Genomic DNA, 19449 nt, shown 5'->3' with positions numbered 1-19449 from the left:
TTTAAAGGATTCAAAATCATTTAAATTAATGAGGAGTGCAGCTCATGTGTGTGACTACAGGTAGAGGTGATATCAAGTGGTGTTCACTTGTTTAACACCTGGCTGCCTGCCTGGGCAGAGCTACCAGGCAGTCCCAGGCTGGGAAAAAGTGAGGCATGAGGGAGGGTTTTATGGAAGAGTAGAGGGGGGAAAGGACTCTTTCTTTACAGAGAACCACATTTGTTGTTTAAAAATGCTGACTTTGGAAATTTTTTTTTTCTTTTGGTTTTAAATGTTTTGTCCCTCATACCTCTCATTTTACAAAGGTGCATCCTTAATGTTTTTTATGTTCTGGTCCTACACCACCAGTCCTGCTTATTTTGAGATGCATTTGATTTTGAGCTTGATGATACCCAACCTTATAATTTTTTGTTTGTTTTCCTTCTAGCACTGCTTGTTGCTTCTAAGTCTACAGGCATTGTCCCCTTCTAGAGACATGAGTTCACATAAAGGCCCTTTAATCACCTTTTTGTCTGCTTGACTCTCCCCTTCTGCCCTCTTGCATCTCATAGCTTGCCAGTGGTGCTTCTCACCTTTCCCAGCTGTAAGAGGCTGGCAAACGTTACAGAATGTAAATTGGCCACCAAAAGGAAAGAGCAGGTTTAAAGAATTGTGCTATAGAAGTGTGTGGTGTGTTTTTGGAAATGCTTTATTAGGTTTCTTTGTTTAAAAACAGATGATTGTATATAAGACTCGATGTGAAGCTGGGGGAGATGAGTTGGGAATTCTCCAATACTGATTTTTAGCAGATGTCCCTGCAGATCTTAAACACTTTGAAAATTAAGATATTTCAACTTTATAGGGCTAAGAACCCTTCCCCATTTTACAGAAAAGGAAGAGGTAGGATGGAGATTATGCGTCATGCAGCGACTTATACTGAGCTCAGCTGACTTGCCTTTGTCACTGCTGTAAACACAAAGTCTTTCTTCCCAGAGTAACCCATGCCATGGGTTATCTGCTTTGTTAAGTCTTGAGGGGTTGGGGTTTTGGGATTGTTTGTTTTGTTTTGCATGATGCTCAGAAGAAAATGGAGATTGGTGGGTCTGGAGGTATGTACAAAAAGGAATAGATTGAGCAGCTGTCAAGTGCAAGGACTTTTGACATGCAAGGAATCCACAGCATTCATGTATTTCATGGATTTGTTTGTCCACTACTTAACATTGGGGTATTAGTTATGGGATTGGAAGTAGACCTGACAAGTCAGATACCTTTTGGTAGCCCCTCAGTGAGTTTGAAAGCTCCTGTCTATGAGAGCAGAGAAACTGGGCCGTGGTGACTCCATGGTGCGGGGCTTTGAGGAACATAACCTGTTGCTTTCAGTAGGCTTGTGTTGTCATTGGCCTTGCTTGCACTACAGGTAAGATGGAAGGGAGAATGAAAATATTTCAGTGAGATTCATCTCCTGTGACTTCTTCTTCATGAAAGTCACGTAGGCATTGCAGACCTTGACAGGAAGGCATTTTGCAAAAGGAGTGATGTACCGCATCGCTCTGTTCATTTCCCGGAGTTTCTACTGAAGAGCCAAGGAGTGAGTGAGGTATTTCATATTTATCCAGTATCATTACATTTAACATCTCTGAGCTTTCTTTTTGATATCCTCTGTTAATTCCCAGCATCACAGCAGGAAACAAATCAATCTGCTTGTTCCCTGGTGCAAATATTTGGTGATAAGGTTACCGATAAGCTCTAAATTAGCTTTCATAATTCCCAAATATAAATTTATATATGAACTTCCTTACATACCATGGCAACTGGTTCCTCTTGGCAGGTTGCTCCACTGAGTATGATAAAGGTGACTTTGGCTTCATTTCAGGACAGGCGATGTGAGAAGACTGCTTGTCTGCAAGATCTTTTCTGTCAGGAAAATTCCTTGCACTATGATTCATGCATGCCATATGTGGGGGAATTAAATTCTGGGTGAGATGCATGAAGGAAACCCCACAGGAGAAAAAATGATTTGGCAGCTGATCCATAGAGCTTTTTCAGCCACTTCTAAAGAAAACGCGGTGATGCCAGTATCAGTTTCATTACACATCTGGGCTTGACTCATCTGCTACAGTAAAAGAAGAAAGAAGCCCAAAGAAATAATTAAAGTTCATTATTGCATGTATATGAAATAGCATTATTAAAGTATCTACCTCACATTTATTTATAACACTTCTTCCTGACAGAGCCTGACATGTTTCGCAAACACCATTGAATGATTATATAGTCTTTACCCCAAATCTGGGGATGTTGCTCTGCATTTCATCACCTACTCAGTCAAAATTTATGTTCCTGCACAACCTGTACATTTTCTGAGATCTCTTGGTGTAGGTACATTACGCATGAGACCTACCAAGCATATTTAGAATAAGTTGAGGTGGAAGGGCTCAGATTTCTTTCTGGAAAAGTCAACATTTTCTGAGGAGCGCCAGGCTGACCACTGCCACTGCATGACAGGGTGAGACTGGTGGAGAAGAATACCACCGTAGTCACTACAATCCAATAGACATCTTTTGGTTAGCAGGATGGAGTTATCAGTGATGAAGCTTATCCAGGGCAACTGAACTAGCATGACTCCTCCTGGAAAAAATCCTGGGACTCTGGATGGTGCCCACTGCTCAAAGCCTTTTGTGAAACTCAGCCAAATGTATTTTCCTACAAAATTAAAGGGCATAATGTCCTTGGGAGACTGGCCCAGGATATACCTCAAGGACTTGTTTCTTAGTTATGATCAGACTGGTTTTGTCCCCTTCTGTTTGCCAAATGAGACCCGAAAATAGATGAAAAAGGTATGGATTAGATATGTGGCTTTGGCGTATTAGCACAGCTGTGTTTGAGCTAAGCAGCAGCAGCAGGGGTAAAAGCATGGGTGGTGGAAGCGAATAGAAAAACTCCAGCAGATAGGTAATGTAAACCCATCAGGGACTTTAAAATGCTGAGCCAGATCAATGCGCCTTTAGTGGTGAAAAGTGTCACCTCCATCAGCAGGCAGTGTCAGTGGTTCATAGAGTGCTTTCTATGGAGAAAATCAACACGAAGCCTGATGATTATGCTAAAATATGCAGTGATATTATGGATTCAACCACCTTCTGTAATTTGCTATGGGAAATACATGTCCAACATTAACCATGTCAACAATTTCTTCACGATCTGATTGCAGATGAGAAGAGTTTAGCATTTATCCAGAAGGAGTTTTTTCCAGGGCTTTTCTTTCACCCATTTTTTGTTCCCTATTACTAGAAGTCCCCTGTGGCAAGAAAGTTTCCTTTCCTGAAGGTGGGCAGGCTGTTGATTTATCTTCAGAAATGAGTGGCAAATACTTCTCCAGGAGAAGACAAAGATTTCTGTCTCTAAATGGGATCTGCTGCTCAAGCACTGTGGACTTGACTCCCCAGCAGTTTTCTTGTGTATGGCAACTAAGGAGCACCGACAGTAATGCATAGGCTTGCCTGATGGCTACACTGATTTTGGAAAAATTCCCTGCCTTCCTTCTCCCATACTTGCTTCTGAAATATGTTGGCACTGCTGAGGGTTTCATTCTCCGTGAGGAAGATCTGCTGACGGTCCTGTCTCAGACCCTGTCCCACCTGAGTGGGAGATCCGTGCATGTTGGAAGCATGCTAGGTCTGCCTTTGGCTTCCTTTCCATTCACTTCCCTAATTTATTTCTTCTTTGTCCCACTCTCCCCCTTTCCGAGCACCTTCTGTGTTCTTCATTCACTCTTGCTAGTCTCTGCTTTCTTTTTGGTTAGTTGTCCCTCTGTCACTGTCTCTTCTGCTCCCCCGTCCTTTGCTAATGCCATTCCCCTCTGTAGAAATTTTGGAAAAGAATTGCAGGAGCAGAGCATCAAAGCCATTCCCTTGACATGTGTACCCCTTTTATAGCATGTGATACGATCAGTTGCATTTCTGCCCATAACCATCCTATTAATGTTTAAATTGGGCTTATTGACATAATGATACCTATTGTGAGGCTAACAATATCAATATGCTCAAGGAACAGCTAGGAAAACAAGATAAGAGTGTCTCAATGCCCGGGGGGTGTACACAGGGTGGAGAGTAATAGGGAACATTATGTATTTTGCTCATCAACAATTTTTCAATGAAAGACCATTTAAAAACTGCAGCAGTTTTCAGCATACTAAGTGTGTGGCACTGAAGTGAATTGGGATCAGCTTGTGTAGTGACTCCTTCCTGTGTTGCAGCAAACTCCTTCTGACTTAAGCTTAGTTTATGAAGCTTCTCTCCTCAGCGGACCCAATGGAGGCCCAAAGTCTTGTCTTCATATTTCACAGTTTGGAGGGATGTGGAACAGGGTTGATCCAGGTTGGAGAGTTTGAATGACAAAACAGAGTCTGGTTTTGCCTTGTTTCTACACTCCTTTAGGAGAACAGCGTAACCTGTTTGGAAAGACAGTAGCAACCTTTGTAACCCAGAAGTATAGCTGAATGTCATGCTAAAAAAGTAACCAGCTGAAATGAAACAAACAGCTTCAGCAGGTGTTTTGAATAAGCCATTAAATATAAAGCTAGACAGAGGTGGTAGCTAACTTCTGAGGAGTCATCACGGGAAGATCAAGGATCAAAAAAAGACATCATTGGTATCCGTGAGAACTTTGCCATAAGCTTCACTAGGATCCAAATTAAACCCTCAGCATCTAAATCCCAGGAATTAGAACTGTTTTCTTGCTGATATTCTTTTTCTTGGTCAGGGTCCCTCTCTGTTGTGACATGAAAGCTGAGCCTGGAGTTTGGGAGAGAGGAAGGTGGGATTTATGAGGAAGCCAGCTTTAACAGAGTGGCTTCCCCACCGCAGTGCATCCTTCTTGGTTCATACTGGGCTTCTCTTAATTGATTTAAATTGACCTTCAGGCTTCTTCCTGCCCCTTGTATTGTTCTGAGCACTAAATCCTGGAGAAGCAAAGACCTCTTGTCTGACCTGAGCACATTTCATGGATAATCTCAGTGTCTGTTCCGTACACCCTGTAACGTCTTCAAAAGACACAGCGTTGAGCATCTGTTTTCTCCTCTCTCCCCATCACTGCTTTGTTTCTAATGAAATATTTATTAAGAGAATGATATTTGCAGGCAGAGAAGGAGATAATTCATGCGAGCAATCAGCTCTGGGTTAACAGGAGAATGAAAATGTCTTGGACCGTAGCAAAAACTCATAATCAAAGGGGTCCCCAGCTATCCATCAAACAATCAATTACTGTGTCCATTAGTCCCCTTTCACCACACATTAGAACAATTTACTAGACATGCTAATGTTTGGGTCATTGCTCCTTAAGGATGAGCAAATAGCAGAGGCATCTATCAAAGTTTTGATGCAGTGTGATCTCATGGAGTATGCATATATAGCTTAGATCACTTCGTATCCTCGTGGTATTATTAAGTCTCTTAAGGTCTGTGAGCAAAATGCTGGTTGCCTCCAGATCTCACCAGCTGGAGGAAACTTGTCAAAAGAAATTCAGCATTTCACATGGTTTAGCCTTTTATGTGTGAGACAGAAGGTCATCCTGTGTGAAACAAATAAACAAACAACACATCAGTAAAAATGTAACTTCTTGGTTACACTGACCAGATAGTTGCAAACATGTTTTCTACTCTTAAATGTGCCGTTTTGGGGAAGACAGGGTTTCTCCATGGAAAAGAAATCTAGGCAGATTCTAGGGCACCACCACAGATCTGTCTTGCCTCACTGTCCTCATCCAGTATCAGATAAATCTAGTAGGATTTCAAACCATGCATGCTAAAGGAATCTCAGTTAATTATTCCACAAAGTAGATTTCTACCTCTGAAACCAACAAGACTGCAGTCTGAAGGCAGCTTTCTACAGTCAGCTGAAACAGACATGTCTTAGTGTACTCATCTGAGCTAAGTAGGGGGAATTGTTCTCTAGGAAAAAAAAAAAAAAAAAAAAGTCTGTGGGGGTTTTTTTGGTTGTTTTTGGGTTTGGTTTTTTTTTTTGTGTGTGTGGTATTTGTTTTTGTTGTGTTTGTTGAGGGGTTTTTTAATTGTTTCTTTTGTTTGTTCTTTTTTTTTCCATTGACTTCCTTGGCCACACCTGGGCATGTGAAGTGTAGGTCTCTGCTTCTGAGCCTGACACTCAAGGCTCCCTTTATAGTCTACAACACAATCTCATGTTAAGTAGCTGTCAATCTTTTTAATCTGGAGAATAGTGCTCTTATCTCCATTGACTTTATTGACCAGGTCTCCACTGAATATAGTGGGAGTCTTAATAAGGAACCTGGAGGTCAGTGCTTCCAGTATGGGTATGTAAAGCTGGTCAGGGTGGATTTCTGGCAGTTCAGTTTGGCTGATGAATTCAAATGAAGATATCTACTGTACAAACATCTCAAATTAGTGTTAAGAGGGATCCCACTTACACGTCTATACCTCCAGTCCTGAGCTAGCATCTGCCTAATTTATCCTTCTTTCTCTGAATGGGACACTTGATATCTGATGGGACAAACTAGCATCTAACTTTAGGTAACTCTGTTAACAACATATAGCTCCTTGGCAGGCTCCTCAGAAAGTCAGTAGAGAAAAGGAGGGGGAATGAAGCAAGGACATAACTTTATTGGGTTGAATTACGTCTAGAGAAACCTTCTTCACTGTTTTGAGTAGACAGGGAGCAGAAGGAAGTAAATTCTGTGCAGACACCCTTCCTGTGGTTCACTGTGGTCCCTTTCTCCCCCAGACATTTATGGCTCCTTGGACAGAGAGAGGGGACAGTGCCAGTGGGTGTGTGCCTGCACCCATGCACACATCCATATGTGCTTCTTTAGCAGTGTGGAGTCTTAGGTTATGTGATAAAAAGCTCATCTCCAAACACACAAAGGAGCACCAAGGAACACTGAGTTATATACTCGAAAATACTGTGCACCACTGCATTCCCACGTGTGCTTTATGACCTGGAGCAGCTCATTGCTGAGGCTGTAGGTCCTGGTTTGCAAAAAGAGTAAATAAAAAAATAGTGTTTTAAGTAATACGTAGTGACTTCATGAGGCATTATGAAGCTTGAGGTGTAATCTAGTCTTTAAAGGAATAGCAGAAAGCTGTCATCTGTTGATGGAGAGTATCCTGTTCCACTGTGGTTTTGGAGCCAGAGGTCTGTTTTGGGGAGTGAAATATGATTTTAATTCAGTGAGTGTGTCCTAGCATTTCAGAATGAGTTCATTTGTCCTTTATTGCTCTAGGAATGGAAAATGTCCAGATATGAGTCCTTTGAGACTAGGTCGAATAGTTAGGGAAATTGCCAAGAGGCAACCAATCAAGCAACCAGCCAAAGCCCCGTACAGCAGTTCTCGGAGAAGACTTTAACATGTGACAGAATTTCTCCTGTGTTTGGATGAAAGTTTCCAACGGAAATGTATTTTTATGGCACAAGCAATGAAGTCGTGGAGTTTATGGCTTGGGAAGGGTATTGGTATATACAGAGTATAAAAAAGAATACAAACAGGGCAAGTAAAATAGCATCAGGTATATAGTCTATAAACATTAGATGAGAAAATGAGGGAGCTAAATTAAGTAGTCTAGAAGAAAGTATCAATAGAGACGTGATTACAGTCTATAAATACTTTCAAGGTGAAAATACAAATGAAGACCTAGTGAATTATTCACCAAGTTAAATGATAGAAGTCAGAATGGCTTGATGTTAGGAAGGAGACATGTAGGCTAAGTGCTAAAGCTAATAAAGAACAGTTGTGTGGATGGTTAATGTCCCATCAGTTTGGAACGTCCATATCACAGTTGAAACATAAATAAAATAAATAATAATAACAGTCCAATAAAAATCTGTGGTAGAAATTATCTGAATGTTTATCTGTGGCCTCTTCTGCCTCTGACATAGTTAAGACATTGCCCTGATGTTAACTGGAAACATAAACGGATTTAGGACGATTTCGTTACATGTCACGTTGCAGAGACACTGAGCTGGAAACCCTTTCAGCATTTTTTATCTTAATCCTTTTCCTGGATGTTTTATTTTGCAAACTTTTTAGGTAGCTCTTCAATCCTCATGAAAGCCTTCATCAAGCCTGTATGCTAATCGTGTGGTATGGGACTAAAAGCTTGAGCTAAAGAAAGGTTAGCGTCTCTGTAAATGTATATCACAGAGACAGCCTGGAGCACATGAGGATAATAAAGCTGGCCCGCATTGCTTTCCTTTGCTGGCACTTCCTATTTCTTGTCACTGTTTGGAAGGTTAAATTCACTTTGTCTTGCCCTATAAAGAACTCATACAGGATAAATTAGCAAACTGCCAAATTCTTCCTATTTCGTTCTCCCTGGACAAACTAATTCAGAAACAAGATTTTATTCCCTTTAGCAATATATACACTTCCGATGGTCATTATTTCACTTTGCAGGCATTTTGGTCACAAATATGCATCAGTGACTAAATTTACCTAATGTCTTTACTTTCTCTTTCTCGAGACACTGTCTGGATCTGTAATAACTATATCGCTATTCTTGAGAAAGAATATAATTTTCTTGCTGCTGTTCTTGTGTTTTTCTTTAAACCAGTAAATATCCTAACTTCATTTGACTTGAAATTCAAGTTGTCACTCTTCATTTTTCTTGAGACTGAAGCTCATGTCCTCCAAATAAAGTTGACTAGTTGTTAAATATTTCCAGGAAAACAGTGTGCTCTGATCCATGTCACTCCTTGCTGTCACAGCACGTAGAAATCAGTCAAGCATTTAATTCCCTTCAACTGAACTTATTTTTTAAGGTTATTTACAGGTTGGGAGATAAGACTATGTTAGCTAGCAACTGTCACTGGTCAGGAGAACGAACCAAACTCATCCCCTCCTGCATGGAGGAGGAATGGCCACTGGGAAAATCCCCATTGATGTTTCTGGATTTTAAAGAGCACTTTTAGAAGGACAGCAGCCACTTCACCAACTTAGTGGAAAAAGTCATCTGTATTTCACTGAGTTTATGTCTCTAGGAACATGCTACAAACTTTTGACTGCAGAAGTCCCTGTCTAACTAGGCTCTGCTGTGCATGTTCTGCCATAATTATACACTTAAGAGTACAAGACTAGAATCAAATGCTAATTTCCAAGTAGTTGCCTTTCCTCCCAGCGTTGTCAATTGGATGATTGTGTCCCATGAGCTGAAACATACCGTGTTTGGAGGGAAAGGGAAAAAAAAAAAATATATATATGGTAGGAAGCATGGGGAGATAAGAATTCAGCTCTGGGGCCCCCAACATAAGAATGATTTAGACATGTCAGAGTGAGACCAGAGGCCACAAAGATGATCAGAGGGCTGAAGGACCTCTCCTGTGAAGACAAGCTGAGAGAGTTGGGGCTTTTCAGCCTGGAGAAGAGAAGGCTCCAGGGAAGCTTTATAGCAGCTGCCAGTACCTAAAGACAGCCTATGAGAAAGCTGGGGAGGGACTTTTTACACGGGCATGTGGTGATAGGGCAAGGGGGAATGGCTTTAAACTGAAAGAGGGTACATATAGGTTAGATATAAGGAAGAATTCATTTGCTGTGAGAGTGGTGACATACTGCAACAGGTTGCCCAGAGCAGCTGTGGATGCCTCGTCCCTGGAAGTGTTCAAGGCCAGGCTGGATGGGGCTTGGAGCAACCTGGTCTGGTGGCAGGTGTCCCTGCCCATGGCAGGGGGGTTGGACTAGATGATCTTTAAGGTCCCTTCCAGCCTAAATCATTCAATGATGTGATATGATTCTATGAATTTCTGTTTGTTAATTTATATACTTTCATCTCACACCTTCTTAGCTTAAGCAGATATGTCACTTAAGAGACCAAGGAACTTGTTCCCTAAGCAGCTGTTGATTGAAGCACACAGGAGCAGCAAGTAATGTTAGAAAAAAAGCTACTTGGTTTTGCTAAAGCCCTAATTTGTTTTCTAAGTTTAAGAAAAGGCCCATAAAGACTGGCTTTAGCTATTTTCTTGACCCTAAAGTAAGAGCAGAACCTCTATAAGCATAGACAGATGCACTCCTACAGATCCTGCTGAGCTGGCTGAAAACACAACCCACACAAGCTGTGTTGGGATTGCCTTCATGGCTTTCCTAACAGGGTGGGGTTTGTGATAGCTCCCAAGTCTGACTCTAGCAAAACCAGCAGAGAAATATCCAACCGCCTGTTTTTAAGGCCATCTGCATGTAATAACTGATGTGTGATAAGGGGCTTTCACAAAAACTATATTGCCAGCGTCACTTGCCTGCATTTATACTTTGTTAAATAGTCTAACAAGGGACCCTAGAAAAGAGGCAGGCAAATCTTCAGTGCTGCTTGTTTGGGGAAGTAGCCCAACATAATGTTCTAGTCTTTGTTAATGATGACTTCCTCCATCATCTTCACGTCTTTGCTTTGCTAAATGTCATTTCAGTTGAGATGCTCATGACGGGTTCAGTTCTGGTCAGTTCTGGTCAAAAAGCTCAGTCTAATTAGATCTCCCTAGAGACAGAAAGTTTTCATCAGTCTCTTGAAAAGAGAAGCCAGGGCGAGCCCTTTACGTGCTGTCTGGCCGTTGTGAATGAGTTCACCAGAGCTTGTCCACCGCTCGTGTCTCTGATCCATAACAGCCTGTTGTATAGCAGTGCTACTAGATAGCCCCCAAATTAGATTTTTCAGTATTTTCATTTTGATTCAGTTGGTGTCTGCCACTGCAGTCGTTTGTCATTTTGTGTCTTTTTAATGTTTTTACTACCTTTGTTTGTATTTTAATATAACCAAAAATGTCCTGAAGAAAAACAATTAAAGGTTTGTGTATAGCATTAGTGCAATACCTAACAAGCAGCTGGCTGCAGTCAGACCTGGATCAATAGGCTTTGTTGGAGCAAATTTACAGTTAAATTAAATAAAAAATAAAAAATTACATGGCATTGAGGAAGCATAAACTTTTGTTCTCTCTTCACGTATCGCTGTTATGCAAGCGAAGGGTCTGCCAAAGACACTTTCTTGCTGAACTTCCCAACTTCTGCTTTTGATTTGTTTGGTTTCTCTGCTGATGCCATGCCATGCAGTGTCTACTGCTGACTTCACACTTGCTTGGAGTGTCTATTTTGGGTGGGACAAATCCTGCCCTGGACTCCACTGACTTGATTTTCTCTCTATTGAGAGGCTGAATTCTCAGGTGGAGTTGCCACATGGAAGTCACCAGTTAATTACTCAGATGGATGCTGCATGGCTCTTACTCTTTTGCTTGATTGTTTTGAGTTAATCACTGACTTTAAAGTTACTAGCCTGTGATAACCCTCCTGTTTTGTTCTGAGTGCTGGAAAAAAATTGCTGTGAACTGGACCAAAGGGCTGAGCATCCTTTGCGATAGAAAGAAGACCATTTATGTCTTGATGCCTTATGTTGAAATCTGATGGATAATAGAAGGCTGCTGAGAAAAGCCTGTAAGTGAAAATAGGTTATGTTTTCCTGCAGGACTGTTGTCGTCCCAGTGCAGAGCTAGTCGTTTCTGTGCTGCAGTACCTTGCTCTTTTCTCTGTACAATGTTAACATTGTTTGAGATGGGGCTCTTCTGTGGATGGTGCCAGAAGTTGTGGGGTGAACGAGTGTTATCCCATCACACCACCCAAAGCTCAGCCCCCACTTTTCTCCTCCTCTCCTGCAAAAGTGGACACTACTCTCACAAACAGGCAGGAACCTTGTCTCCCCATCCCCATCCTTACCAACTGGCCACCTACCCTGACAAGGCTCAGTGAAGCTCCTCCAGATGGATGGTGAAAAGTTGCCTCCAATTTTTGTACTAATTAGGGATCAGGCTTTTGGGCAGTAGCTGAAATATGGTGAACACAGACAGCGTAGGGGCTGTAAAATGGTCAAGTATTTTGTAGATCAGTCACTACATGAGCGTGTTCCTCAATCACAGGCTGTGAACATTTGCTTGGACACCAAGCAGTCCAATGAAACCCTGAAAGGCCAGTAACAAAAAGAGGTTAAAAGATAGATGCTGAAGAGGTTTGGTGGTAGTAAACCATGTTTCTGAAAAAAAAGTGGATGAGCACTCCAAAAACAAAATGCAAAATACAAAAGCAGTCAGTTTCTTGAAAGAGAAAGACATCCTTTTTATTCCCAGCATCTTCCTACTTTTCCAGTGCTCCACACTACAGAGTGGCACCGTGCCCATGCTAGAGGCTGTCTCTGGTGCAGAAAGTCAAGCTGAATTTGGTTCTTGCCTCCATGTGAACCCAAGAAAAAGACTTCTCACTTTTTTTTGCTCTAGATGGCTGTTAACAAGTGAGGCAGTGACTCATTCTCCTTCTTGTTTGCCTTTCTAGCAGGAACCTGCTCACCAGCTGTGTGGCACATATGTCAGGAGGCAGAGACAACACAGTCCTTTCTAGATAGTCTTGATGTGTCTGTGAGCTCTTGCAAGCAGGGTCCATTTACACAAACGCTGGGTACTTCAGATGTTCAGGGAGGGAGCTGCAAGCAGGGGAGTTTTCTGCCTAGCATCAGGATCCAGGGACGACATACAGTGCAGTTCTCAGACAGCAGTGCCAGCCAAAAAACAGTGCCAGCAGCAGAGCTGCGCAGAGATGGAGAATTATGAGAATATAATTCAGACAGCTAGGAAAGGGCAGAAACAGCTTTAGGAATGTGATGCCATGCTATAAAAATACCATTGAATGTTCTCCCTCATGGCAGTCTTAAAGGAGTGTTTATCCACTTGCTTTCCATTTACAGAGATGCCACCTGAAGCTAGTGATAGCACAGGCAGTTGGCTTTGAGAAGGATGGGTATAGACATGTGTAATCAGATTTAAATCATTCAATGAAATAGGTTCAAAAAGAAAAGAATGTTAGATTAAAGAGAGGGGAAATTTATACCTCTCTTCACTGTTGCTGTTTCCTTTCACTCACATCACTATGGGACCATCTATTTGCATGGTAGATAAAATTGCCAAATCAAGAGAAAAAAAGAGAAGGACTGAAAAGAACAGCAGGAAGAACTGCTCCTTCCTTCCCTTATAGGTTATCTGTAAGAATTATGCAGGGTGAAAATACATGACAAAATGTAGCCCTCACGATAACTGAAGTTTGCCCTAGAAATTGTACAAAATGGCAGTGTCAGCCCCACCATCTAAGCCTGGTAGGAAGGGTATTCCTCCTAAACTTTGTCTTCACCTTGGGCTGGGAATATGTTGTGCTTCTTAAAAGCACGTTGGTTATCGGAAAGCTAAACCTCAGCCCCCTGGCTTATTTTATTTTTCTTCATCTACCACAGACAGGTCATTTAATTCTCTCACCCTGAGTACAGTAAGATTGACTCTGAACTAGAGCGGCCCTAGGTGATGAGGTCAGGATTGCTTAGAATTAATTTGGTGAAGTAATAAAGTCTTGAAGGAAAAATAAAGAAGAAGAAAACTGTAGGAGGTATGAACTAGGTACTCTGTTACTAAGTCTCTTCTAGTTCCAGGAAACTAAATGGATTTTCTTAGTCTTCATGACTGCAGAGACTTGAACGATTAAATCTATAAATGCTGAGAAGCGAACTAGCAAAATAGGTTCTGCTATTACATTTTCCCTAAAATGTATACTTTCTTGCAGATTCAGTAGCAGGAATCTGGTAGAAATGGTGATTTTCTTGCTCAATTTCAGGTTCGCGTCATTCAAAAGTAAACAACTTGATCAAGAGTGAAGACAGAAACACTTGAGAGATTCCAGTTAATTTAAATAAAAATGCACTTCAGCTCTTCCCTTTATGCTAATTTCCCCATGCTGTTTTTTTCTTATGCTACATTGGTGCAGAGTAATTAAATTTACATAACTTGACGAAAATGCTGAATGCCTTTCTGTATTTGCCCATGTTAGTGATGCAAGCAGGAAGAATTAGAAATACCCTGATTTAAAATTGTCCTTGTTATGGTAGTTTTACATGTGCCCATGTTTAAGTGAAAAGGAAGAGCAAGCAATGGTTAATTTGTGATTGCATTTCTTCCCCCATTATTGTAGGAAGCTCCCCTCATAGGAGAACAGAGCTGAGATTACCAATCACTGCTGCGATCTTCTGTGTGAAAGATAATGCAAAGTTGTAATATCACTATTTCACTCCTCTAAAAGATTTAGAAGTCCCAGGCTGCTTGTTCTGCGCCTGCCTAAGGCCTTTCTACCTGTAATTGCTTTGGGCTTTCGCCTGGCGAGATACAGCTCTAAATCTCATTGAGTCTGCAAGGTTAGTTGTTTTGGAAGGATGGTTTGAGAAAGATCATCTAATCCAATTTATCTGTCTTCTTAACCTAGCTGTACATTATCGATAGGCAGGCCAAACTAGCTGCTCCTTGCCATTTTTGTCCTGGGCAGCTTGCAGTGCCAACATGCTATTAAAAATGTGTCAGGCACAGGCAGGCAGCATAACTACAGCAGTATTCTGCACAGTGGCCCTCCATGTAAAGTATTTTATTGATCTTTAATGCAGGCACTCCAGCTTCATTATTCCACATGCAATAAAACGTGAATCTCTAAGCCTGGATGCTAGTGAGAATAGGATATCCTCATAAAGTGTAGCCTGGCTGTTTATATATCTATACATACTATAAAGCAGGAGATAAACATCTCTGCATTTGCATTTTGTTTGAAAGCCAGAGCCAGAATGTTACCCAAGGAGATGTGATAGTTTGCAGGAGGCGTGGGAGGTGTGTTGATTACGGCTTGAGCTGGCCATATCCCTGCTAGAGGTGCACAAGGCTTTTGGAAATTGGAGAAGGCAGAGAGCAACCTTCCTTGCTTTATTATCTGAGTCATGTCAGACCTCTAAAATACCCTATTTTCAGGGTTGCAGATTTCCTTGGAGCAACCTGCAGCATGTAGTACAAAATTCACTTATGTGAGTGAGACTTGTCTTACCTGTGCTCATATAAACTTGGAGGTAATGATGAATTTGTGAACCGTCCTGTGCATATCAAAGGCAGCCTCAAGTGTCTTTACAGCCAAGTGATGATGAGGACAGCTCCAACTGATTGAAGTGTGCGTGCGAGTGGAGTAGTCAGAAAAGAAGGAACTTGTGTTCCTTCTTACTCTCCAGAATTAGGTTTTCAGTCCAGTTAGGAGACTCACCTTCCCCCCTTTGATGTACCAACAGCTGTGTCACATCCATCCTAAGACAGTGCATTAACATCCTCTTCCCATATCTTCACACACAGTCAGAAATGAAACCCTCCTTCTCCAGAACACAACTCTTGGTTGAAGTTGGGGTGCAGGAAGATGCTGTAGAAATGGTGTCACACTGTCTAATTCCAGGCACTGCACTCCATTAAGTCTCCTTTTCAACTTCCTTTGTACCAAAGTTGAAGGTAGACATGTGTGAAGGTCTTCCTCAGCCCTTCATCCTCCCGCCCCTGCAGTCTGTCATTTGTCTGGTGAACAGAGTCTGTAAATGCAGCGCCAATATGTCTTAATTATTTACATCAACTTTTACAGTTCTTTTTGGAGAGACAGTGAGAGGCTCATCTTATTGCAGCTGAAATTGGGCACCTTTATTATCTGACTTGTAACTTACCTGAGCTGCAGGGAGTGTATGTGTGTCATTCCCTCTTTCTCTCTATCATATAATTTTTCTCTGTATCTTCAGGATTTGATGAGATGTGGGAAAAAAAATTCCTTTGAAATCAGTAAACATTTCACCAGCAGTAAGAACCATTTCTCATCCATCTCCAGTCAGCATTTCACATCCTTAATTTCTGATAAGGGAACAATCTTGGATTGAGCAATTAGAAATGGCATCGTTAGAAATGTAAAAGGGAGCTGCAGGACTGAGACGGTACCAGCACACATCTTGCTGCTACAGGAGATTCCCTAAGTCTCTGAAGATGAACTGTGAAGGGTGATTGAATGTTATATTATGTAAGGTTCACCTTAGATTTCTGCTTCTGTGTGGAATAAAGACCATATGGGAACTAGAAGAGAGGTCATTTTGGTCCCTTGCTTGGTGATTTTATGTGGCATGGGTTGTAAAACTTGTGATACTGCTGTGTACAAGGAGAAGAAACTGTGTCTGTTAATGCTCCTCTTCTGTCCCTTCTAAAATACAAATGGGGAGCGAGGCAGGCAGGGGGCTGGGAGGGGGTAATCTTTGGAGAGGTCTCAACATGCAATTTCTGATGTAAAGATTTTACTGCTGGTAAAGTACGATACTGGCAGAAGTTGTCACCATCCAGATAAAACCTTGTCTTTTTTTTTTTTTTTTCCCCCTTTATCAGCAGCTGCATATAACATCTCCCCATTTGTAAAATAAATCTGATAAAAAATGTAGTTGTAAGCAGCAACGATTTTATCCTCGTGAAAAGATTTTATCCAACAGAAAAAAATGTTGTGCCTAGGCATAATTTTTCAGATATGATGAATAACAGCATAGTATGAACCTCAGTCCTAAGGATTTAATTTTAAAAGAACTACTGAGTATATCAGATACACTCAACTTTTTCTCTCGTATCATTTTTTTTCAGAGGCAGAGTTTGGTTTATAGATACGTCTTGACAAAAATCTGCTTCAGGCAAATTTTAACAACAGAACAACTTCAAACACATCCAATTAACAATTTATGAAAGGAAATCCAACAGAAAATTACACAGGGATTCACAGGGTATAAAATTTGGCGCTAAATCAAATTTAATGCAGAAATGGCTGTATAGGGCGTTATGGCCCCTTCCAGTGCATTGTCAAAAGGAACTTTATCGGTGGAGGCTTAGTGAGTGCCCTCCATCATATCTTTTCTTGCTATCAGTAAAGTATTTTGTCAGACATGGCAATGAGCATAACTCAAAAGGGAATGAAGACCACTGATAATCCAAGCTATATGCAATTTTCAATCAGAAGAATTAAGAGTCATTAGATTTCTTCACACTTCCAAACTGAGGATTTGTTCACTTGATCACAGAAATGAGGGGCTCTGTACAATCAACAAACACAAAAGCACTTTTAATTTGTTAGCACACCCAGCCACCATACATACCCCAATAGCAAGTCCTGGTCACTATATTTAATGTTACTTTAGAGCTATTTTTATGTCTGGAAGGAAATTTCAGCTCCCCTGCATCCCATTGTTTCCTGGTTTACGCACTCATTCAGCAGCCATGGTTGGATTTTCTTGAAAGATGTTAAGAATACAAAGTCAAGTAATTGCCTTCAGCAGCTCCGAAATTAACTTAAGCCATGACTTTGTTTAGAGGAAACCATCTCTGTCTAGACCATTATCTACTTAAACACATGAATAGCTTTGCTTTTTGTAAAAGATGACTGAGCAGCACCACTGGCATTGCACTATCTGGACTATTTGGGGTGTGTGTTTTATTTACAGATACCAGAACAACAAGTGGGGATGACTAACAGAGTTGACACAGGCCAAGACCAAGCATATTTGTGGTACAACTGTGGTATCAGATGGACTCATGTAATTTGAAGAGTTGGTAGCTGTATTGTTGGCTGTTGTGTTAATCCTGTGTGCTCCCACATCGGAACAGAACAGAAAACATTTGAAAACTTGTAAATTTGTCATCTTCCACTGAAATGTATATCAGTATGGGAAAGCGTGGCTTTAAGTGTCCGTTCATCTGCATTTAGGTCCATGGCACGGTTTCCTTGCTGTGACCGCGGTACAAGAATTTCATTAGACCAGTGTTTTCCTGTGTCTTGAGAAGGCAGGCACTTGAGGTCTTCTAGCCTACTTGGTGTTGTGCAGTATAACTGCCTCCGCACGTCCTACTTAGCCCACTGGTGAAGACAAGGGGACACCTCTATCACTATAAATGAAGCATTAGAATACCCCAAGGGCTTTTTTTCTTGAGTCCATTAATACGTGCTTTTGGCACTGAAACACTCTACCAGATAAGTTAGTGTCCAAGGCACATAATAATTAGTGAATAAAACACCCCCAGAGTATCTTAATCCTATTAAATTGTGTCTTTTAAAGTGTAAATGAATTTTAAACCTCATTTTAAATGATGATTTTCTTCCTGTAACATACCCTTTCTGTGTAGATAACAGATCCCAGGGAAGGAGAGGATGAAACAAAGCAAGGCAATGGTGTCAAAGATTTTAATCTCCTGTTTATATTTTTCAAAGATGCTTGACTGTTTGCTGCTGATTTGCCTGTATGCCTCTACTTCTTCCATCCTTCATCACATTGCTTAATTTTCCTTGTCTGCAACGAGATGGTGGCGATAATAATAACTAATTAATTTTGTAAGGCAAAATTAGGTTTAGCAATGGCAAAAATTCTGTATTTTATAAATGCAGAAACTATACACTTTTTGAAGAACTAAAGAAGAGTTAAAGAGTTAAATAATTATTTTCAGATGCCTGATGTTCTTCAAAATCTGGCCAGATAGAGGGTCTGAATGTGATTGCAAGGGTTAAATATTACCCATTTTCTCTGTGTCTTCTTCACACTTCCTCCAAGGCAGATCTGTAAGCAAAAAAGCAAGAAGTAAAACACATTGTAAGTGGCTTTTTTCCCTCATTTCTCAGTCTCCCTCATGCATACTTGGTTAGGCTTCTCATTCTTGCTCTGGTGGTTTGGCATCCTTTCCCCTGCAACTTCCACTCGAGTCATTCCAGCCCAGTCTTTACAGTTCTCCAGTCCTTCTGTGTCCTTCCAGTAAGCTGCCTGATGGCTTTGCTTTCTATTCACTTTGTGGGAATTGAGGGCATTTAATATCTTTGAAAACGTAGCCACAAAATGACCAAAAAAGCCTTTTTTGGGGGGGCACAACTTGTTGCAGAGTCTTGGTGTTTGTGCTTCAGATAAGCCCAGATGCAGAGAACTGAACATCCCTCTGCATTCTTGTGCTTGTTTTCCCTTGTAGCTTTTAGAGACTTGGAAGGCGTTCGGGTCAAGAATGTGCGTAGCGACTGCCATTTCTTCTTTCAACTTCAGAGCATCGGAAGCACTTGGATTGCTTTTTTTTATTGTAACTTTTGATTAGGAGTCAAAGCTCAGCTCAGGGCCAGTTTAAAGGACCGTGTGCATGGTTTGAAGTGAAATACTCATGTAATTGTAGGATTGGAGTCGTCAGCAGTGCCTATTAGTTTAGAACTTGAGCCTAGCCTCCTGATTCTCCAAACCAACCTTGTGTCAGTTCATTCTCTGAGTCCAGCCTAGACTGAACCTAACATCTCTATAAGCACAGAAGCTAAAGGCTGGGAGGAGAAGCCCTTGTTTAAACCTCTGCCCCTACCTGCCCTGCAGATGCAGGTGGATCATGCACAGGCTCTTACAATCTGGATCTGAATACAAGCACATTTCCTACAGGCGGTATGAACATCTAGCTACGTAGAAAGTGGTGTCTGATGTGTCGGCAAAATCAGTTAACTCTACCAAGTGAACACCATGAAACTGTTGAGTTGCTCAAACTGATGACAATGCAGTCACATCACTATAACAATTTTTCTCTTTTTTTAGCTGTATTTCGTTTATCTCATAAATAGACAAGA

The 19449-nt window shown here is 41.2% G+C and overlaps 1 protein-coding gene across 7 annotated transcripts in view; it reads left to right on the top strand.

Annotated features, from left to right (window-relative positions):
* Positions 1–19449, top strand: part of TSNARE1 (t-SNARE domain containing 1) — a 506791-nt gene that overhangs the window by 247216 nt on the left and 240126 nt on the right. The window lies entirely within an intron of this gene.

Source organism: Falco naumanni, chromosome 3 (assembly GCF_017639655.2).
Source record: "Falco naumanni isolate bFalNau1 chromosome 3, bFalNau1.pat, whole genome shotgun sequence".
Classification (NCBI taxonomy): domain Eukaryota; kingdom Metazoa; phylum Chordata; class Aves; order Falconiformes; family Falconidae; genus Falco; species Falco naumanni.
This window is presented reverse-complemented; position numbering and strand designations above follow the sequence as displayed.